A 19,444-nucleotide genomic window follows, 5' to 3' on the forward strand; every position below is an offset into this window, starting at 1 on the left:
TAGATAGATAGATAGATAGATAGATAGATAGATAGATAGATAGATAGATAAATAGACAAATAGGTAGAGATAATTTTCTGGAATGATAGTAGTTTCAGAAGGAAAAAGAGGAAGTATGGCAATAAAATCATGTTGGCATTTAATCTTTAATTATTAACCTTAGGAAAATTAGCTGATGACTAACAAGGAAGGACTGTTGCTTTCAGTCATGGTGGAACAAATGGCGCCGGGTTTCCCTTCACAGTAGAAATAATTATGCACTGGACCAATCATATAAGGCAAATGTTTTCAGGCATTAGAAATTGGCCAGTGCAAAACTGTGATCCTTGAAAGTAGGGAAACACTTTCAAAACGTGAGCCCTATAATTTCCCAGCTTTTTATCCAAGAGTGCCTTCTGGACCATGGTGTAGGGAAGCAGAGCAGAAGCAGAGCATGAAAGTTCTGCTTAGGTTAGGAGGCAAAGACTGAAGTTTGGGCTACTGTAGTGGCTAGAAATTGTGGAGCAAAGTTTTAAAGAATAGGAAAGTGACAAGGAGGAAACAAAAATATTCGCATGGAGATTCCTGTCTCTGAACCAGAGTTGGGCTAAGTTAGCACAGGGCAAGAATCCACAAGGTCTGGTGGAGAATGTTTGTTTTATAATGAGTAACTGAATAGAGCTATCAGAGATCATACAATGTTGGGAGATACTGTGGTTCCAGCCAAGTGAGAATGAAGAAATCTCACGCAGCTCTTTGGGCATCGAGATGAGATTTTGGGAAGGCCATGTTTTAGAATGAAGGCTTAAACCCTAGTGTAAGGAGCACACGTTAGGACAAGTGCAAAACCAAAACCGATTACCTCCAATAAAGATAAAATCAACACAGAAGGATCAAAACTATTATCCATTGTTAGTCAACAGAGGCATGCAAATTTAAAAGACATAAGATGCCTTTTTACAGACTAAGAATAGCCAAAGTTAAAATGATTGTCAAAAACAAACACTGGCAAGGATGTAAGGCAACTGGAACTCTAATTTATTCCTAGTGGGAAGATGGTATGGTTTGGATTTGTGTCCTCATCCAAATTCCATGTCAAATGGTAATCCCCGACATTGGAGGAGGGGCCTGGTGAGAGGTGACTGGATCCTGGGGGCAGACTCCCCCCTTGCTGTTCTCATAATAGTGAGTGAGTTTTCATGAGATCTGGTTGTTAAAAAGTGTGTAGCATTTCCGCCTTTGCTCTCTCTCTCTCTCTTGCCACCATGCGAAGACTTGCTTGCTGCTTCTTTGCCCTTCTGCCATGCTTGTAAAGTTTCCTGAGGCCTGCCCAGCCATGCTACCTGTACAGCCTGTGAAACTGTGAGCTGAATAAACCTCTTTTCTTTATAAATTACCTAGTTTCAGGCTTTTTTTCTTTTTCTTTTTGAGACGGAGTCTCGGTCGCCCAGGCTGGAGTGCAGTGGTGTGATCTCGGCTCACTGCCAGCTCCGCCTCCCAGGTTCTCGCCATTCTCCTGCCTCAGCCTCCCCAGCAGCTGGGACTACAGGCGCCCGACACCACGCCCAGCTAATTTTTTTGTATTTCTAGTAGAGACGGGGTTTCACCGTATTAGCCAGGATGGTCTCAATCTCCTGACTTCATGATCCACACGCCTCGGCCTCCCAAAGTGCTGGGATTACAGGCGTGAGCCAGGGCGCCCGGCCTCAGGTATTTCTTTATAGCAGTGTGAGAACAGACTAATACAAAGGGTAAAATGGAAGAACCATTTTAGAAAACTATTTGGCATTTTCGGAAAAGTAAACATGCATGGCCTTATAACTTAGCCATCCCACTTCTAGGCATATATCAAAAACAAATGAACACGTGTTTCCAAAAGCCTTCTACAAAAATGTTTATTGTGATTTTATTCATAATTGCCATTCATATTTGCCCCAAAAAAGGGAAAAAAGTTAATAATAATAAATACATTGCATTGAATCCATTCTATATTCACTTAGTGAAATACTATTCATGACTTTTAAAAAAAGAATAAACTACCCATACATACAAGCAAGAACATAAATTAACCACAAAACTGTAATATTGAAATAAAGAATTCGGGCATAAGTGAATATATACTGTATGATTTTATATTTATGAAGTTCAAGAGTAGGAAAAAACTAATCTATGATCTAGGTATTACAGCCTTTCTCACCTATGGTTTGGGAATTGCCTGGAAGATTAACACAGGAGAACTTTCTGGGAAAATGGAAATGTTCGATATCTTGATGTGATATTCATAACTTAATAATTGGTTAAAACTCCTCAAATTGTACACTTTCGATCTGCTTATCTCAACGTATGTACATTTTATCTTAATTTTTAAAGAGTAATAGAGAAGGACTATAGAGAAAAATTTCATTAGCCAAAATGCCCTAAAAGAGCATAGTAGTAAAAGTATGCTTCTGTTTTGTTATTTAAACAAAATTAGTAAGAAATAAAAGAAAAATTGGATATAAGATAATAGAGATGGAAAAAGAGAGAAAATTCCTTTGGAGAAATGTTGAGCTCTCAGAAGACAGGCTTTATATATGAAAGGAAAAATGACACCTTGGAGGCCAGAAGAAAAAGAGAAAAGAGTTGATTCTTCTTCAAAGGAGAAGGAATAAAACAAAGGAAATGCAATGCCAGGGGTATATCCCACTCAAAAAATAAGTAAGAGAAAGAAATACCTCTTAAAGCTTAGAAATTCAAAAGCTGAGGAGAGATGGTCTTGAAAAGTAATTGGCAACCTTAGGGTTCTAACTCAAAGCCTTATATACAGGATTTAAAACCATCAACAGCAACTTCAGCTCAGAAATCCACTAGAAAAATTCCACAGTTAAAAAGCAAAATAAAGGAATGAGGGAAAGCCTTCCCTAAGATATTAGTTTCATATATATAAACAATTGTAGAGCAAGAGTCAGTGAAAGCAGCAATTGTGCAAAACAAATGCCAGCTTGCATTGGGTGCAAAAGCTGCATCATGAAAGAGAGTTCACATTTGTCATGACTTTGGCATGTCAAAGTTCAAAGAGGCTGTGTAAATAAAGAGATCTGAATATGCTATAATATATAAGAAAGCACTTTAATACATTCTAATGTCTGGGACCTCTAGTCTTACAAATACATAAGTACCTCAAATGCCCACATCTGAGAGAAGAGGTATTTTTCGTTTGATATGGTAAATGTACAGTGTCACTGGGTTCTTCAGACACGAAGTGAACATAAATCTAGAAATATATTATCTACTTTCCTTCCCTTGTATACACACAAAAAAGTCCTTCCTATGACGTGTAGCCAATAGTAATGTGCCAGCTCTTTCTTACTTTCTGTTCACAGCTTATTGACTATGGTTCATACTAAATGTAAGAGTGGTTATATATTTCTCCCTGGGGACCTAGAGGTCAGGACACAAAATGAATTCTAGCCAATGCAACATTTTCCCAGTGCCAACAAATTTAAAACATGAAGACCAATAGTGGTTAAGATCACAATCTAGGGTCAGAGTGCCTGGGCTGGAATTCTGGCTCCATCATCGAACAACTGAGCAACCTTAATTTTTATATGCTTCAGTTTCTCATCCATAATATAGAGATAACAATAATACCTATTGCATTCAATTGCCACAAGGATGCAAAGAGTTAACACCCATAAAGCATGTACCACAGATACAGGGATATATAAAGTGTTCTATATATATATATATACATATGTTGGTTTTAACAACTTGACTGTCCTTCAACTGGATAACCTTCTACCTAGAGTTGAAATGGTTGCTTGTTCTTGGCTGCAGTCTCTCAACCTTACTTTTCTGCTCAACATGAGAAATATTAAGCCACAAAAATATTTTTCTGAAAAAAGTTCTGATTCACGTAAAAGAAAGTTCAGCTAGTAAATGTAATAATTTGAAATAACATTTTTCTAAAATTGAATTCAAGCTCATGATGGGTGCAGCACACCAACATGGCACAGGTATACATATGTAACAAACCTGCACGTTATGCACATGTACCCTAGAACTTAAAGTATAATAAAAATTAAAAAAAAAAAAGAAAAAAAAAAACAATAGCAGCAAACATTTGTATAGCTACCATATAATAAGCACTTGACATAAATTATTTCATTTAATTTTTACAATCAGTAAGGGGAACAATTACTATCAATAACTGCATTTTATAGATGAAGACAACTTTGGTTGGAAGACTTTATAAAACAAACTATTAGAACAGTTCCAAGCACTATATCACAACTGTGGTTATCACAGCTGGGTTGTGTGTCAGTGACCAAGAGTGTCAAAGGATCTTTATTTCTGCTGAAGAAATAGCTTACCAGACATGGTAGTGGTGATGTGGGAAGAGTCTCAACTCACCTAACTGTTTTAGTGGAAATATCAGTAGTTGACAGAGTGGAGTTGAGCTACTTATGATGAGTTACTCATCACAAGTCATCAACTACAGAGAATGCAAACAATTAAAATTTGTCAATGCATGTAACAGACACTTTAAGACCTCCCCAGAAACTAAGCAGTGGCTGGAAAGGATGGAGAAATATGTACTTTTACAAGAGACTGAAATTTGAACCAAAGAATTTTAGGTTTAAATGTAATGTGGCCTGAGGACATTTGGGTCATAGATATTGTATGACAACTTAATCAGTTCTACTGATAAAGAATATATTCATCTACAGCACGCAGTCTTATTGCCAGAGTGTGCCAGCCATCCAAGATGAAGAATTAAGAAACACAGTCCTAAATAAAAAGCAGAGTATTACTCAGCCTAGTGTAAGCAGCCCAAAAGCCAGCAGCATTGCTTAATGGGATTATGTTTAATCTGAAAGGACACCACTAGAGATAATGTAAAACATCCAAAGGCCTGAAGTGGCAGTGAAATTATTCAACTCCTGGACTGGAGGAGCTTTTAATCAGGACCCCTGGAATGCTGCAGCAATTTAATACGTTTAAATTGGTTTCACTTGGATACATCCAGATTTGTGTTGCAGATGTTATTCCACCCAAATCTCCTACACAGGTTCATCAAAAAGGGGATCATGCCTAAGCAATCTGTGGAAATTAAAAAGGAAGTAAATGCCAAAACCCAAATCTAGAAAAAGAGGAAAGTGTCAGATAGAACAGTTTACCAAAGAATAAGCCTGTGAGTGTGCTGCCTTTACTGCTGCCTTTAGACTAAATAAAATGTCTGTAATGCTTAAGCTTACTAAGTCGTTCTTTGTTTCAATTTATTAAATGTTTGTACAACATTTTAACATAAAAATGTTAATATACATATGTGAGATAAAACTATAAAAATCAACACAGTCAAAAATGGTAAATTGAAATGGATTCAGTAGAGGTGCACACACAATAAGAAATGTATGGAGTATAAATGTAAATGTAAAATATTGGTCTTCATGCAGAAGAGGGAAGAGGCAATTTTTGAGGCTCAGATGTTCTGCATAAGCAATCTCTGTCCTTAAGCTGTAGAACAAAATCAATTCACATCTATACTCCTAAACTGAATTAGGATTTTAAATACATATCACCATGTGTAAAAGAACTATCTCACTTCCAAACAGAGAACACTGAACAGGGCAAAAATTAGTTGATTAATTATTCATCAGCATTGCCAATGTTCTTACAAAGAAGGAAATACACAAAGCAATCACCTATATTTTCTCACTTTCACAAGGGCATTTGCTAAGTGCCTATTAAATGAATGTAACTAATCACGGTATATCAGTGCAAACTGTGCATAAATGCATCAAAAATCAAATCACCAATCCATTCAACCCGTAAAATCCAGCAGGTGGTCTGAAGAACATTTAAGAACAACTAATATACTAAGCAACCTTGATCATCCACTAAATAACCTTCAGCAAGAGCCTTAATTGTATGCAGGTGCAGATAATTGTACCCAAAATAGTTAAATGGCCACATCCAAAGGTATTAAATATACATAATTTTGAAATGAAGGATAGAAGAAAAAGAAACTAACCTTTATCCCTAAGTTCTAACACAACAATGATGGCTAAGGCATTAACTTAGGTCAGTGTAACATCAAAGTTAAAATTCTCACTATGTCCTTCCATGTAAAAAGCCATTGACTCTACTTAGAAATATGACTCTTCTTTAATCTTGTCTTACATCTCCTTTATGGGAGCCTTGTTCAAAATCTAACCATTCTAGTTCCCCCAATATCTACACTGAGATGTAAGTTACCATTTGAAAGTACATTCCATGCTCATGGATAGAAAGAGTCAATATCATGAAAATGGCCATACTGACCAAAGTAATTTATAAGTCAATGCTATACCCCTCAAGATACCATTTACTTTCTTCATAGGATTAGAAACAACTAATTAAATTTCAGATGGAACCAAAAAGGAGCCTGTATAGCCAAGACAATCCTAAGCAGAAAGAACAAAACTGGAGGCATCACACTACCTTACTTTAAAATATACTACAAGGCTGCAGTAACCAAAACAGCATGGTACAGGTACCAAAACAGATATATGGACCAATGAAACAAAACAGAAGCCTCAGAAATAACGCCACACATCTACAACCATCTGATCTTTGACAAACTTGACAAAAAGAAGCAGTGGGGAAAGGATTCCCTGTTTCATAAATGCTGCGGGGAAAGCTGGCTAGCCTATGCAGAAAACTGAAACTGGACCCCTTCCTTATATCTTATACAAAAATTAACTCAAGATGGAATAAAGACTTAAACATAAAACCTAAAACCATGTAAACCCTAGGAGAAAACCTAGGAAATATCATTCATGACATATAGGCATGGGCAAACCTTCAGGACTAAAACACCAAAAGCAATGGCAACAAAAGCCAAAATTGACAAATGGGATCTAATTAAACTAAGGAGCTTCTGTACAGCAAAAGAAATTATCATCAGAGTGAAATGGCAACCTACAGAATGGGAGAAAATTTTGGCAATCTGTCTATCTGACAAAGGGCTAATACCCAGACTCTACAAGGAACTTCAACAAATTTACAAGAAAAAACAAACAACCGCATCAAAAAGTGGGCAAAGGATATGAACAGACACTTCCTGAAAGAAGACATTTATGCGGCCAACAAACATATTAAAAAAATCATCATCACTAGTCATTAGAGAAATGCAAATCAAAACCACAATGAGATGCTATCTCATGCCAGTTAGAATGGCAATCATTAAAAAGTCAGGAAACAACAGGTGCTGGAGAGGATGTGGAGAAATAGGAACACTCTTACACTGTTGGTGGGAGTGTAAATTAGTTCAACCATTGTGGAAGACAGTGTGGAGATTCCTTAAGGATCTAGAACCAGAAATATCGTTTGAGCCAGCAATCCTATTACTAGGTACATACTCAAAGGATTATAAATCATTCTACTATAAAGACATATGCACATATATGTTTATTGCAGCACTATTTACAATAGCAAAGACTTGGAACCAACCCATATGCCCACCAATGATACACTGGATAAAGAAAATGTGGCACATATACACCATGGAATACTATGCAACCATAAAAAAGGATGAGTTCATGTCCTTTGTAGGGACATGGATGAAGCTGGAAACCATAATTCTCAGCAAACTAACACAGGAATGGAAAACCAAACACTGCATGTTCTCACTCACAAATGGGAGTTGAACAATGAGAACACATGGACACAGGGAGGGGAACATCACACACCAGGGCCTGTTGTGGGGTGGGGGGCAAAGGGAGGGATAGCATTAGGGGAAATACCTAATGTAGATGATGGGTTCATGGGTGCAGCAAACCCCCATGATAGGTGTATACCTATGTAACAAACCTGCATGTTCTGCACATGTATCCTGAACTTAAAGTGTAATAATAACAAAAAAGAAAGCACTGCAATGAGCCTTCCAGATTCCTGACGGTATAATACAAAAATATCTCTACCCACTTCTCCTCTCAAAAATCAACCCCCCAAAAAATCAATGACCGAGGAAGGAAATACAAATCCACCTTGAAAAAAATTCTAGATGATGTCTGTAATTACAAATTACAAAGTATGAAGACAGAAAGAATACAAGGAAGAGGTATAATTACTTAGCATAGAGGAGGAAGAGCAATCCTAAGTACCTAGAGGGTAGGTGTTTTGATGGATTTGACCTCGGCTGTTCCAGTTTCCTTATCAATAAAATGAAAATAATAATAGCATAAAACACTATTGTGATAATCAAAAGAGAAAAGACATTTGGTGTGGGTATAGAAATGGAGTGTAGAGACGCTACAGAGAATCACACTGAAGAAGTTTACTAGTCATATCGGAGTTGTTGTAAATGTAGACCTTAAGCTCCTAAGGACAATCAAGGCTACTTGTAGCCCTTAAGCTCCTAAGGAGCATCAAGGCTACTGATACAGATTTGGGAGCTACAACCATATAAATAACAGTTAAGGCTGTATGGTGAGGTATGTGGGATACGGAAGGAGTATAGCACATGGGACAAATAAACACTCGATAAGTTAAAATTAATTATAAGAATATTTAAAGTAACAGTTACAATAATTAAAATTTGAGAACATAGGACCAGACACTGGACTAACCATCTTACATTTATTTCTCCTTACTTCTGGCAAAAGCTACATTTGGTGGACAACTATTGTCCTGATTTTACTGATGAGAAAACTGAAGATCATACAGTAAGTTTTTGTTGCCATTGATATTATTGTCTTTCCAAGCTATAGCTGGAATGCATGATGATGTACCACTCAGGTTGTGTTGAGCTGTACTGTATTGGACTGTGAGAGATTTAAGGCATTTTAAAGTCAATTGGCCAGTCAGATGGAAGGATGCAGATATTCAAGCACAGCTGAACAAACAGTAGCTCAGTAGTATCTGGAAAATGAAGGAAGAGAATGTCTTGAGATAAGAAGAATTTGAGCCATCTCAGACTCCTCCTAGTATATAATGATGACCTCCCCTTCAGGAATATGACTTTAATAAATGGCTACACATGAACATAAAGGAGTTGGACAAAAAAAAAAAAAAAAAAAGGCAAGAACCAACGGTATACATCAAAGTCTGCTAGATAAAGACTGAATGGATGAAATACACCAGAAATAAAACTAGAAAAAAAAATTATTTGTTTACAAAAGATAGTTTCCTCTGTCAGATCAAAGACAAATGAATCTATTTTAGCAGAATAAGTTTAAAAATAAACATATTTATATAAATGGAGTTTGAATCAGTCTGTGTATTTCCAGGGTACTCAGAGATATAGATGAATGTTATCCAGGACGTTAGCATGTCAGAAGATATTTTCAATTAATAAGCCTATAACAAAGCCATACACTGTAATCCTTTCTCCAGACATGAGCTGTATGAAATGCATTGGCCCATAAAGAGGATAAATTTGGAAAGGTGTAGTTTTAGAACAAATGTCGGAAAATAATTCGGTCTCGGCCACACTGAGAAGCCTATCAGAAGCCCTTAAATGCTTGAATTATATTTCTTTCCCTTGCTTTTTCTGTTTTCTCTTTTTAACTCGATATAGACCTTCATTTATTTTCTCCAGTATTCATCAAACCTGCTTTCAAGAAGGGATCAGTTTTTCACAAATTGTTCTCAAAAGAGCCAACTGTTTGACTAAACACAGAAATCCTAAAATATAAAACATTTAAAAAGATATTTTTTCAATGTAGACCTAGCCAACGTGCACTAGTCATGAATCATCATATCACTTGCAATGTAATCACTAATTCAAATATTTAGTATAAGTGGAAGTATGTCAAAGGTGGCTAACCAACCATGAGAAATTGAAACTTCCCCTGTCACAGGGAAGCAGAACCTGAACATAGTGTTATTCTGCCTCCCTTGCATTGAGGTGTAGCCACAGGGCTTGATTTTACCAGCAGAATAAGAGCAACAATGATGTTGTTCGTACAATGTGATCTGGGGTCCAAGAATTACAGGAAGATGCTAGTGGGGTTCTGGAGGCTGCCCACCAATGAGAAACATTTGCGTTTATAGTTTCATAAAAGAAAATAATCTTTGATTTTATTAACTACGTAACTTTGAGTTTGATGTTCTTGCTGTTTCGGAAGTGTTGCTAACTTGTTTTCTATGGTTCTAATGTTATTTGTTTTCTGTTTTGGTTTTGATATCATTTTTTTAACAAAAAGGTCTGATTGCTATAGCAGAATCCCTAAAAGTATCACAGAGTAGAAAACTTCAGGATGTTGCAAACATGTAAATATTCTTGGAGGCAAATAAATTATGATTTATCGGTTATATGCCACTGCTCAACACATTTCTAAAGCATTTTCCATCTGTTATCTCATCATAGCCTCACAGTAGACTGTAGACTGAACTAGATTCTGAATTCTCTTAATTTCCTCTAATATTTGGCTACAAATTTCCAACTGATAACAAAAATTGCTCTGTTCCTAAAGCCCTATAGGCTGTAACTAGTTGAATTTTAAGGGACAAGACTCTTTCTTGATTTAAGGGTCACACAGAAAGTTCATCAAACCACCTGATATCATAACCAGAGACATTGAAGCTGCAAACCAGGACAGAGAGTTGACATTTTCACACAGTTGACAGCTTTTCCCAAGACATCAGAACAAGACTCCATGTCACAATGAGACTCTTACCCCACTTAATGCTACCTTTTTCACTTGACAAGATAATGGTGTAATTGAAATTTCACAGTCAGTAGCTTCTGCAGATAACTTGACAGAACCTGACCTAAGAGATCTGTTAGTATCTGTTGGCTAAATAAGGAAATATCTCTGCTATTGCTAATACTACAAATTGTACCTGGATGAATTCCTCTGGGAAAGTTGAGACCCATATATACAGAAGAAGAAAACAGGCCATATAGCTGTAACAGGTCACCCTAATTTCCAGTGATCATTTGATATTTACAGCTGGATGACTTTAAGCCTAGACTCATGGCTCAAAACTATCATGCAAACTGGAATTGTCATATAACCATTAATTTTACTTTGTATTTTCCCTTTATAAACTTTGTATCTCTGACTTGTTAAATTTTCTCAGAAGTACAACTCCTAACACCATAACGCTGGCCCAACACTTTGAGATGTTAGGAAATGCCTATGAAACAGACAGAACTGAACATAATGGACAACTCCAGGTAAACGTTTCCTCAGAGCCACTCCCTTTAAACTGCATTTCTCAAATGTGGCTGAAAGAATTTTAACACCAACTCCTAGTTGCCAGTCACATCGTCCAATATGGAACCAGACTAGCAATCCAGGACAGGTCTATCTTGGCACAAAGGGACAATCAAAACCTAACTACAGGATGAGTGATCACTGATACTTTCAGAGAAAGATTGTGAAATGAGAAAGGTAAAAGTTGTTGAAATCAAAATGGAGTCACTTGTGGTTGGTTGTGGGTGTTCAGGGGGACCTGACAGAGCCATAAAAGGCCATGAAGGGAGGGTTCTCATGCATAAATGCCTGATAGCAGAAACTATCACAAAAGATGTCAAAACCCACAGTCATGCACCGAAGCCATTAAAACCTTGCACAAAAAAATACTTCTGCAAGAACATCTTCCCTGCAATTACCTGTCTAACCTCAGATTGGTGCCACTCTTGTTATTAATCCTTGTAGCCAATGATAATTATCTTAAAACAATGATGTAATCCTCCTCATTTTTTCTTTAAAAACCTTAGTCTTTCTTTTCTTTCCTGAATATGCACATAATTTATTATGGCATAGGTATCAGCATCACAATGTCTTATTTCCCCAAAACTATTATTTTCTTTTACACAGCGTCTGATTGTTATTTAGGTTAAAAAATTCAAGAAATCAAGTAAGCTCAGGATAAAAACCTACATTCTTCACTCAAAAATAAGTCTACAATTCACTGGACTAATTTATTGTTTAGTCAGAATGACCACCGTTTACTTCAATCAAGCAACAACTCATGCAATTAAAGGGTTTATTAAGTATTTCTCCAGCAACATATAATATGCTTCCTAAAAGAATCTCTATGAACTATAACTTTCTTTATTCCCTTACATTTTCAATGGTGCCACAGCATTCCAACAATACATTAAAGATCTCATAGATGGATGCTCAGCCAGCTTCCCCACTGGTCACCCATCAATAGAGCATTGAGTGTTTTAGCCAGACTATTATTGAAATATATGGGTCTAAATTGTTAGGGAAGTAAGTGAAAAGGTGACGAACTAGGAAAATAAAGAACTATAAACTTCTAGGTGGTACAGTAAATTAAGAAGGCAGAAAAGAAAGTAAAGTAAGAGTGAGGGTATGATGGTTTGCTGTCCCTAATAGGTGCAGTTAAGCTCTTAAGTTCGTTGTTTTTACCTCAATTATGGCTTGCATAAGTTTTACCTCAAAATACTGTTATTCGTGTACTTATCTCTCCTTTCATTTTGTAAGTTATTAAAAAACAAGGACATGTTCTTGTTTATCTTTGCACCTTACTCAGTTTTTGACAATGTATATATTGTGTAGAGTTACCTTGAATGATTCAAATTGAATAAAAATTTCAATGTTTTCAAACTGAAAAACATTGAAGGTAGAGAGGAATCGCTAGAGTTCAAGATCTTAAAGGGGTAGACATCCATCAAACTGATCGAAACCCAAGGATGTTTATGAAATGAATGACTGATTTTTGATGTTGAATGTAATTGGGGTATTTGAAGAACTCTGAAAACAAGGTATTATAGGGCTTGATTAATATTAGGGATTCTTAATTACCAAAATAATGTCTGACGTTGGGAGTAAGAAGGAAATTATAAGATGGGTATTTATTGAAATAAAGGATAAAATATAGATGCTAATAGCTAATAGTCATAAGAAAAAGGACAAGAGTTATGATCAGACAGTGTGGACTTTTCTGTGGTGAACAGATATAAGCAAACCCACCCAAATGTTCCAAGGGAGCTGAAAGGCTGAATAAAGAGGCTAACAAATCCAGCTTCTCAGAAATAAATATTCAATACAAACAGAAGTGATGTTTTCAGTTGCAAGACAGTGGACCCCCATATCTCCCTTCAGAAAATATTCTTTATGTAGCAAGTTTTTAGCGTAAAACATGGGCAGCTGGTCATATCTTCAGAGCTTCTTGCCAAGACTCATGACAACTGAGAAGTATAGACAGGTATCTTTATAAGGGGTTATCTATGCCACAATTAATGTTTAATGACCTTACTGCAGTACACCTTGGTATGTGAGGGTCAAATGCCTGTCCTTACAGTGGTTTTGCTTCAAGATGCCATCACATTTGCCATGCAACAGACTGTTTTCTTACATGAACCAATTTTTTTTTAATAGCCTGGTCAGTGATGGTGTCATATCAATAGTCTAGATATGATGGCAGAGAACATGGAAATTACTATATTCATTTTAGTTTTATAAGAGTTGAAGATTGTCTTGCTAGTAGGACACAACATAAAGACACTCCAACAGATAAAAGTTAGAACCCTTTGTTGCATAAAACTCCAGTGTAGAGCAACCTGCCAGTCAGGGCTATACAAAGATTGCTCCCCAGGACCGGGTAGTAGGTAGCTAAGCTGAAGCTGTGAGGGGCATCTGACGTAATGGCAAGAAATGTTGATTAACCCGGTTTCCAGGGCTTCTGGCCCTGTGGATTAGCTAATTGAAATAATTTTAGTTTTCAGCTTCCAGGGCATAGGGGCTGTCTCTATGGAGAAGCAGCAGCTTACTTTCATGCCAGGATTAAAATTCATAGTTGGTTGCTCCGTTTATCTGATCTTCACTTGAGAATTCTGGAGCCACATTAAGGGAGAATCTGAAGAGCATTTGATCAAAGTCTGTATCATCATGGATAAACTTTTAACAAATCATACAAATACAGAATTAAAGTTTTCCCTTGAAGCTTCAGAGAAATGTTTTTAGAACATAATAAAGTAAAATTGTTCAAAGTTAGGACTATAAAGTATGTGGAATTCCTAAATGTGAGTCTTCAATGTGTTAACTACAGACCTACTGTCAACAGATCCCCTCTTAATTCCAAGCTTATTGACTGAGATGGGACATATCCTGATGATGTCATGTGGGAACTCTGAAGAAATGCTCCTCTATTCTGACCTCTCAGAGTGCCATCTATACCCTCACACACATGCCTACAAACAAACTTACAAGCCAGACCTCTGCTAACATTTTTACTGGAGATACTATTTATTGCAGTCGCTTTGATCATCAATCCTCAAGAGGAGATAAAACAACAATGGTCATATGTACAACTGTGGTGTTAACTTGTGTATAATATTTTCATAGGAATTTATGAATATATAGAAAGGGTTGAAGTAAGTATATCTTAAACATTTGAGGTTGAAATTCATAAGAAAAACTACATAAACATCCTTAATGACACTATTAGAGATTTAACAATGACCTAAATACCCACTGATATTACCTAATTTAGCATGTTTTTATGTTCTGATAACGATATTTTTTAAAATAAAACTTGTGTTTTACAAAATTGCATTGGACGAATTAAGCAGCAAGAAAAAATTCCAGATGATTGCAATAAAGGAGAGATATTGAACTCAATTGAAATAAAAGACGAGACAGATTTTAAGCACCACGGTGAGCTAATGGAAAAATACTGGAGGATTTTAGGGAGGAAGCTTTTTCAGTGTGATTAGAACTTCTGTGTTTGCTAATTGGCACTTATTGAAGTTAAGCTCCAATACTCACACAGAGATTGGAAGATAGGGGCCCTGTCTTTCCTGATGATTACATTTCAAGGCATGGCTCCTAGGTCCTTGAGAAAGACATTGCTGGGTTGTAAAACTAGCAAGAAGACTTATATCTAAAAGAGACAAAGAGTTTATACTTGCAAGTTTTCTAAAGTAAATGGTCTAAGAAAAGGAATGTTCAGGGACTTATAGTCAGAAAGAAACCTGTCTAGTCAAACTGAGGGAAATTTTAAAGCCATTTTGTCACTGAAGGTCACTTGAAAGAGAAATTTTTATCCTTGCAACCACAGTATAAATTTTAATTGTTTATTTTCTTAGCTATGTGAACTACTGCCCCTTCACACAATATTCATTCATCAATTTACTCACATATATATCACATGTCTACAACCACACACTGGACTTAGCCCAGTAGATTGCAAACTTTTACAAGGAATGTAAATACTGACAAAACAAAGAGAGAAGTAATAAACAAATTACCCCAGGAGAGTAAGAAAAGTATAAATGCCAATACATGTGCTCCTGTAAGTTAAGTACATGTTTAATTTTCACAGACTATGATATTTCAAGTGACTTTCAGGTATAACTTACTACTTTAAAAAAATGAACTGAATCATTTCGCAAAAAGTATATTTTTTTCTAAATCATCTATCTTTTAAATCTACATTTGAAAATCACATGTTTCTGAGGATAAATTCATATTCTGAATTTTAAAAAAAATCTTACAGATTTTATAAAACTCAGAGCTATATTTTTCCAGGTATTTATTTCATTAAAGAAAATGTACTTTGTTTGGCTTGTTATTTCCTGGTTTGTTCTCTTCTTGACTTGGATTGCTATTGTTGTTGAAAACTGCCTTTAAATATTAGTTTCTTTGCTTTAGCTACAAGTCATTTTCTTTTTCCTGAAAACAGGAATTACTTTTGTAACGCACACTTTTTGATCTTTGTCTTAGTCCATTTGTGTTTCTGTAAAGGAATACCTGAGGCTGGCTAATTCATACAGAAAAGAGGTGTATCTGGCTCACAATCCTGCTGGCTGAAAGACTGGGAATCTGGCACAAACCACTCATGGCAAAGGCAAAGAGGAGAGGGTATGTGCAGAAACCACAGGACAAGAGAGAAGCAACACAGAGAGGGGAGGTGTCAGGTTCTTCATAACAATTAGCTCTCATGGGAATGAATACAGTGAGAATTCCTTCAAGGGAAGGCATTTATCTATTCATGAGGGTTCTGCCCCCATGACTGAACACCTCCCATTAGGCCCTACCTTCAACATGGGGAGTCAAATTTCAACATGAGATTTTGAGAGAACAAATATCCAAAACATAGCAATTTGTTCATCTTGTTTTCCCTCCTAGCTCAGTCAAACTAAACTACAGGTGAATTTGGTTCTAGGTTCTGGTCTTCTCGGTCATTCTAGAAATGGAAAAGTCACTTGGCAGTATGACTTTAAAGGATTCCTGCTGTTGACTAACATATACATATGTAAACAATCCAGTATTTATTAATGAAAGCCAGATTCCAAAAAGACCAAAGAGAGAAGAGAGGTGAATATCTATCTTTGGAGCTGAGATTCTTAAAAGAGATTTTTACAGAAAATGTTTTTAAAACTCATTTATTTTCGCTAAATAGTTATTAGCAACGAATACACTGGGATGTAGCAATGGAGATGCAAGAAAAAAAAATTTTTTAAAGGCTGTTTTCTGCTTAATTTCAAAACAATAAAAATTTCCCTGTGTCCCTTACATTTTTCAAACACTAACACTTTTTTATATGACCTGGGTCCCTTACATTTTTGAAACACTTTAAAACATTTACATTACAATGTGATGGAGTGTCATCACATTGTAATGCTTGGAATGTGTATAATTTACTTTACAACAACCAAACCAACTAAACATACACTGATATTTTATACCACACATGTATTTATTGAATTTTGCTTCTTGTTATATGAGATACAAAAAAAGGCCTTATAAATTATTGAATGCCTAACAAAATAACTGAACTAGACGATTTTCTTAAACTACATATAAAAAATTCAAACATTCTGAGAGCTAGGCTTTTCATTTCAGTGATAAGGGGGAACAATTTTTAGACAGAAAACAAGTGAAATTTTTCATATATAAAGGCGATTTTTAAAATGGTAGCTGCGATATGATTAGAGTGTCACCTAGTGGTGAAGTGTATTAGACCAGGTGTGTTTCTGCAGTTCTCACAAGGCAGTTCCTTTATTTTCCATCTGTCTAGGCACGGAGTGAGTTGCATTGCCTGAGTACAAGATAAAGCATCAGGAGATGGTTGTAGTTCTGATGGGAGAGCTTCCAGACAACACAGAGGAAAAATATATACAACCTGAAAGCTAACAATGTAATTTTATAGTTTCTTCAAATCTGGAAGTCTGGAGGTGATTCAGAGAAGCCCCTGAGGCCATCTGGTCATTTCTCCCCACTACCTTCAGGCAGTGATTCTGGCCGTGCAGAAAGTCAAAGATTTCACTAATCTACAGAAACAATAGTTTGTTGGCTTCCCTTAGAAACACTTACCAATACTGAATTACTCTCACTGCCTGGAAACATGTCCTTATTTCTAACTAAAACTCAGAATGTTATAATCTAAATTATTTTATCTTGTTTTTTTCCTCAATGGGATTAGAGAAAGAATTAGACTAGTAGCCTTTCTACTTCCTAACAGTATGTCACCCTGCTTTGGGTATGGTCATCTTGATCATTGCAATCAAATACACAAGATGTGTGGTTTGCTCTCAGGCTTTTTTCTTAAGATTGTAACACTATTACTCTCTCCTCTGACACTGGTCAGAATTTCTGCCGAGTTATTTTTATTCCTAGTATGTAGTGCCTAGCACAACGTGAGCACACTGCAGTCATCTAATATTTATAGATTAGCCCTTCCCAAATTAGTTACATCTCTAGCCATCTTTCCTTCCTCTTATGCTTATCTGAGATATGTTCAACAGAAGAAAATAGCCTAAGTATGTCTAGGACTTGCAATGAATACTGTTTAAATGGGTTAAGAGCAAATCATCCTCATTTTCACAACCCATCAAGTTGGATTTAAACTAAGTGCAGAGTAAAAGTGGCAAGTAATGATTTATTAATGAAAAAAGTGTAAAATCTTCGTATTTTCTTATAGTTTCTATAAATATAAAGATAAAACCCCTTACTGCCAGAAATGACAAATCTATTTGGTGGTTCCTCCTACAGGGTATTAGCCATGTTTATACCTATATCCGCCTTTTGTTCATTGACTTATAATATATATGCCTTTGTTACATGGTTTCTGGGTTTTGCTGTTGCTCCTAGAATCAAATTCCTAACTGCATGTAAAAATATTAATTCATTCAACCCAGAGTTTTATAAAGATATTAGCTGCTCTTAGATGTTACATAAGGTCTTTCAAAGAATCAAGCTACTATTGGTTTTGCTGCTTTTGTTGTCACTTAGAATCATGGACCTGTAAGACACTTATATCTGGAACCAATTGTTCATTTTTTGCCAACTCAAACACACATGAAATGGCAAGTAAACACCCTGGCATCAAAGAAGAACAACCCTAAAATATAAATCACTGTTCTTTCAAGAGATATGTGAAAGAAAACTTGTGAAATTGAGTTATGTACAACAAAAACCTGAGTAGGGTGACATAAGACCCCACAAAAATGTCAGCCAAAGAAATTCTCATCTATATCTTATAGCATATTCTATCATGATTGTCTTCATTTCTCTTTGACTGAAAAAAATACATGCAGGGGGATGAGGGGTGGAGAGATGTTGATCAAAAAATATGTAAGTTCTGTTAAATAGAAGGAATAAGTTCAGGAGATCTATCGTACAACGTGGTGACAATAGTTAATAATATATTGTATTATTTTAAAATGCTGAAAGGGTGAATGTAAAGTGTTCTCATCACAAAAACAATAACTATCTGAGGTAATATATAGTTAATTAGCTAGATTTAGTCATTATTGCATATATACTTTGAAACATCATGATGTACATTGTAAATTCATACAATTTTATTTGTCAATTTAAAAATAAAAGATAGATACATAAAAAGAGGGGCCTAAAAGAAATAGCTTGGGAATGAAGTTTCTGGAAAGAATCCTCCCACCCCAAAAAAATACATTTAAAGCCCAGTTCACAAAATGTTCCTGAATATCTGTAAATCACTTTTAAAGCCTAAAGTTAACTATAATGTTTAAAAAAGATGTGTAGTTTCTTGTTCAAACAAAACAATTACAAAAACAAAAAAACCTGGAAATGAGAGCAACTTTAAGAATCAAATAATTCCTTATTGAATTGAAGATTAATTTCAGCTGCAAGGAAAATATCAATAAGTATGAGCACATACTTCTACCAGTACATGTAGAAAACTGTAATTTAATTACACCAATCTGTTTCCCCCACTACTCTAAGCCCCTGAGGGACTATGTCTTATTTTTCTTCATATCCCTATCATTGAACATACTATCTGTCACAAAAATTCAATAAATGTTTGTCCAAATAAACTACACCAAAATGCTTATTGAATTGGTGATTAGAGTCAGAAAAGCCTTGAGTTTTTTTTTTTTTTTTCCTCTTAGAAATGCAATAATCTGATTTTTTAATGATTGCCATTCTAACTGGTGTGAGATGGTATCTCATTGTGGTTTTGATTTGCATTTCTCTGATGGCGAGTGATGATGAGCATTTTTTCATGTGTCTGTTGGCTGCATGAATGTCTTCTTTTG

The sequence above is a fragment of the Piliocolobus tephrosceles genome, chromosome 10, assembly GCF_002776525.5.
Source record: "Piliocolobus tephrosceles isolate RC106 chromosome 10, ASM277652v3, whole genome shotgun sequence".
NCBI lineage: Eukaryota > Metazoa > Chordata > Mammalia > Primates > Cercopithecidae > Piliocolobus > Piliocolobus tephrosceles.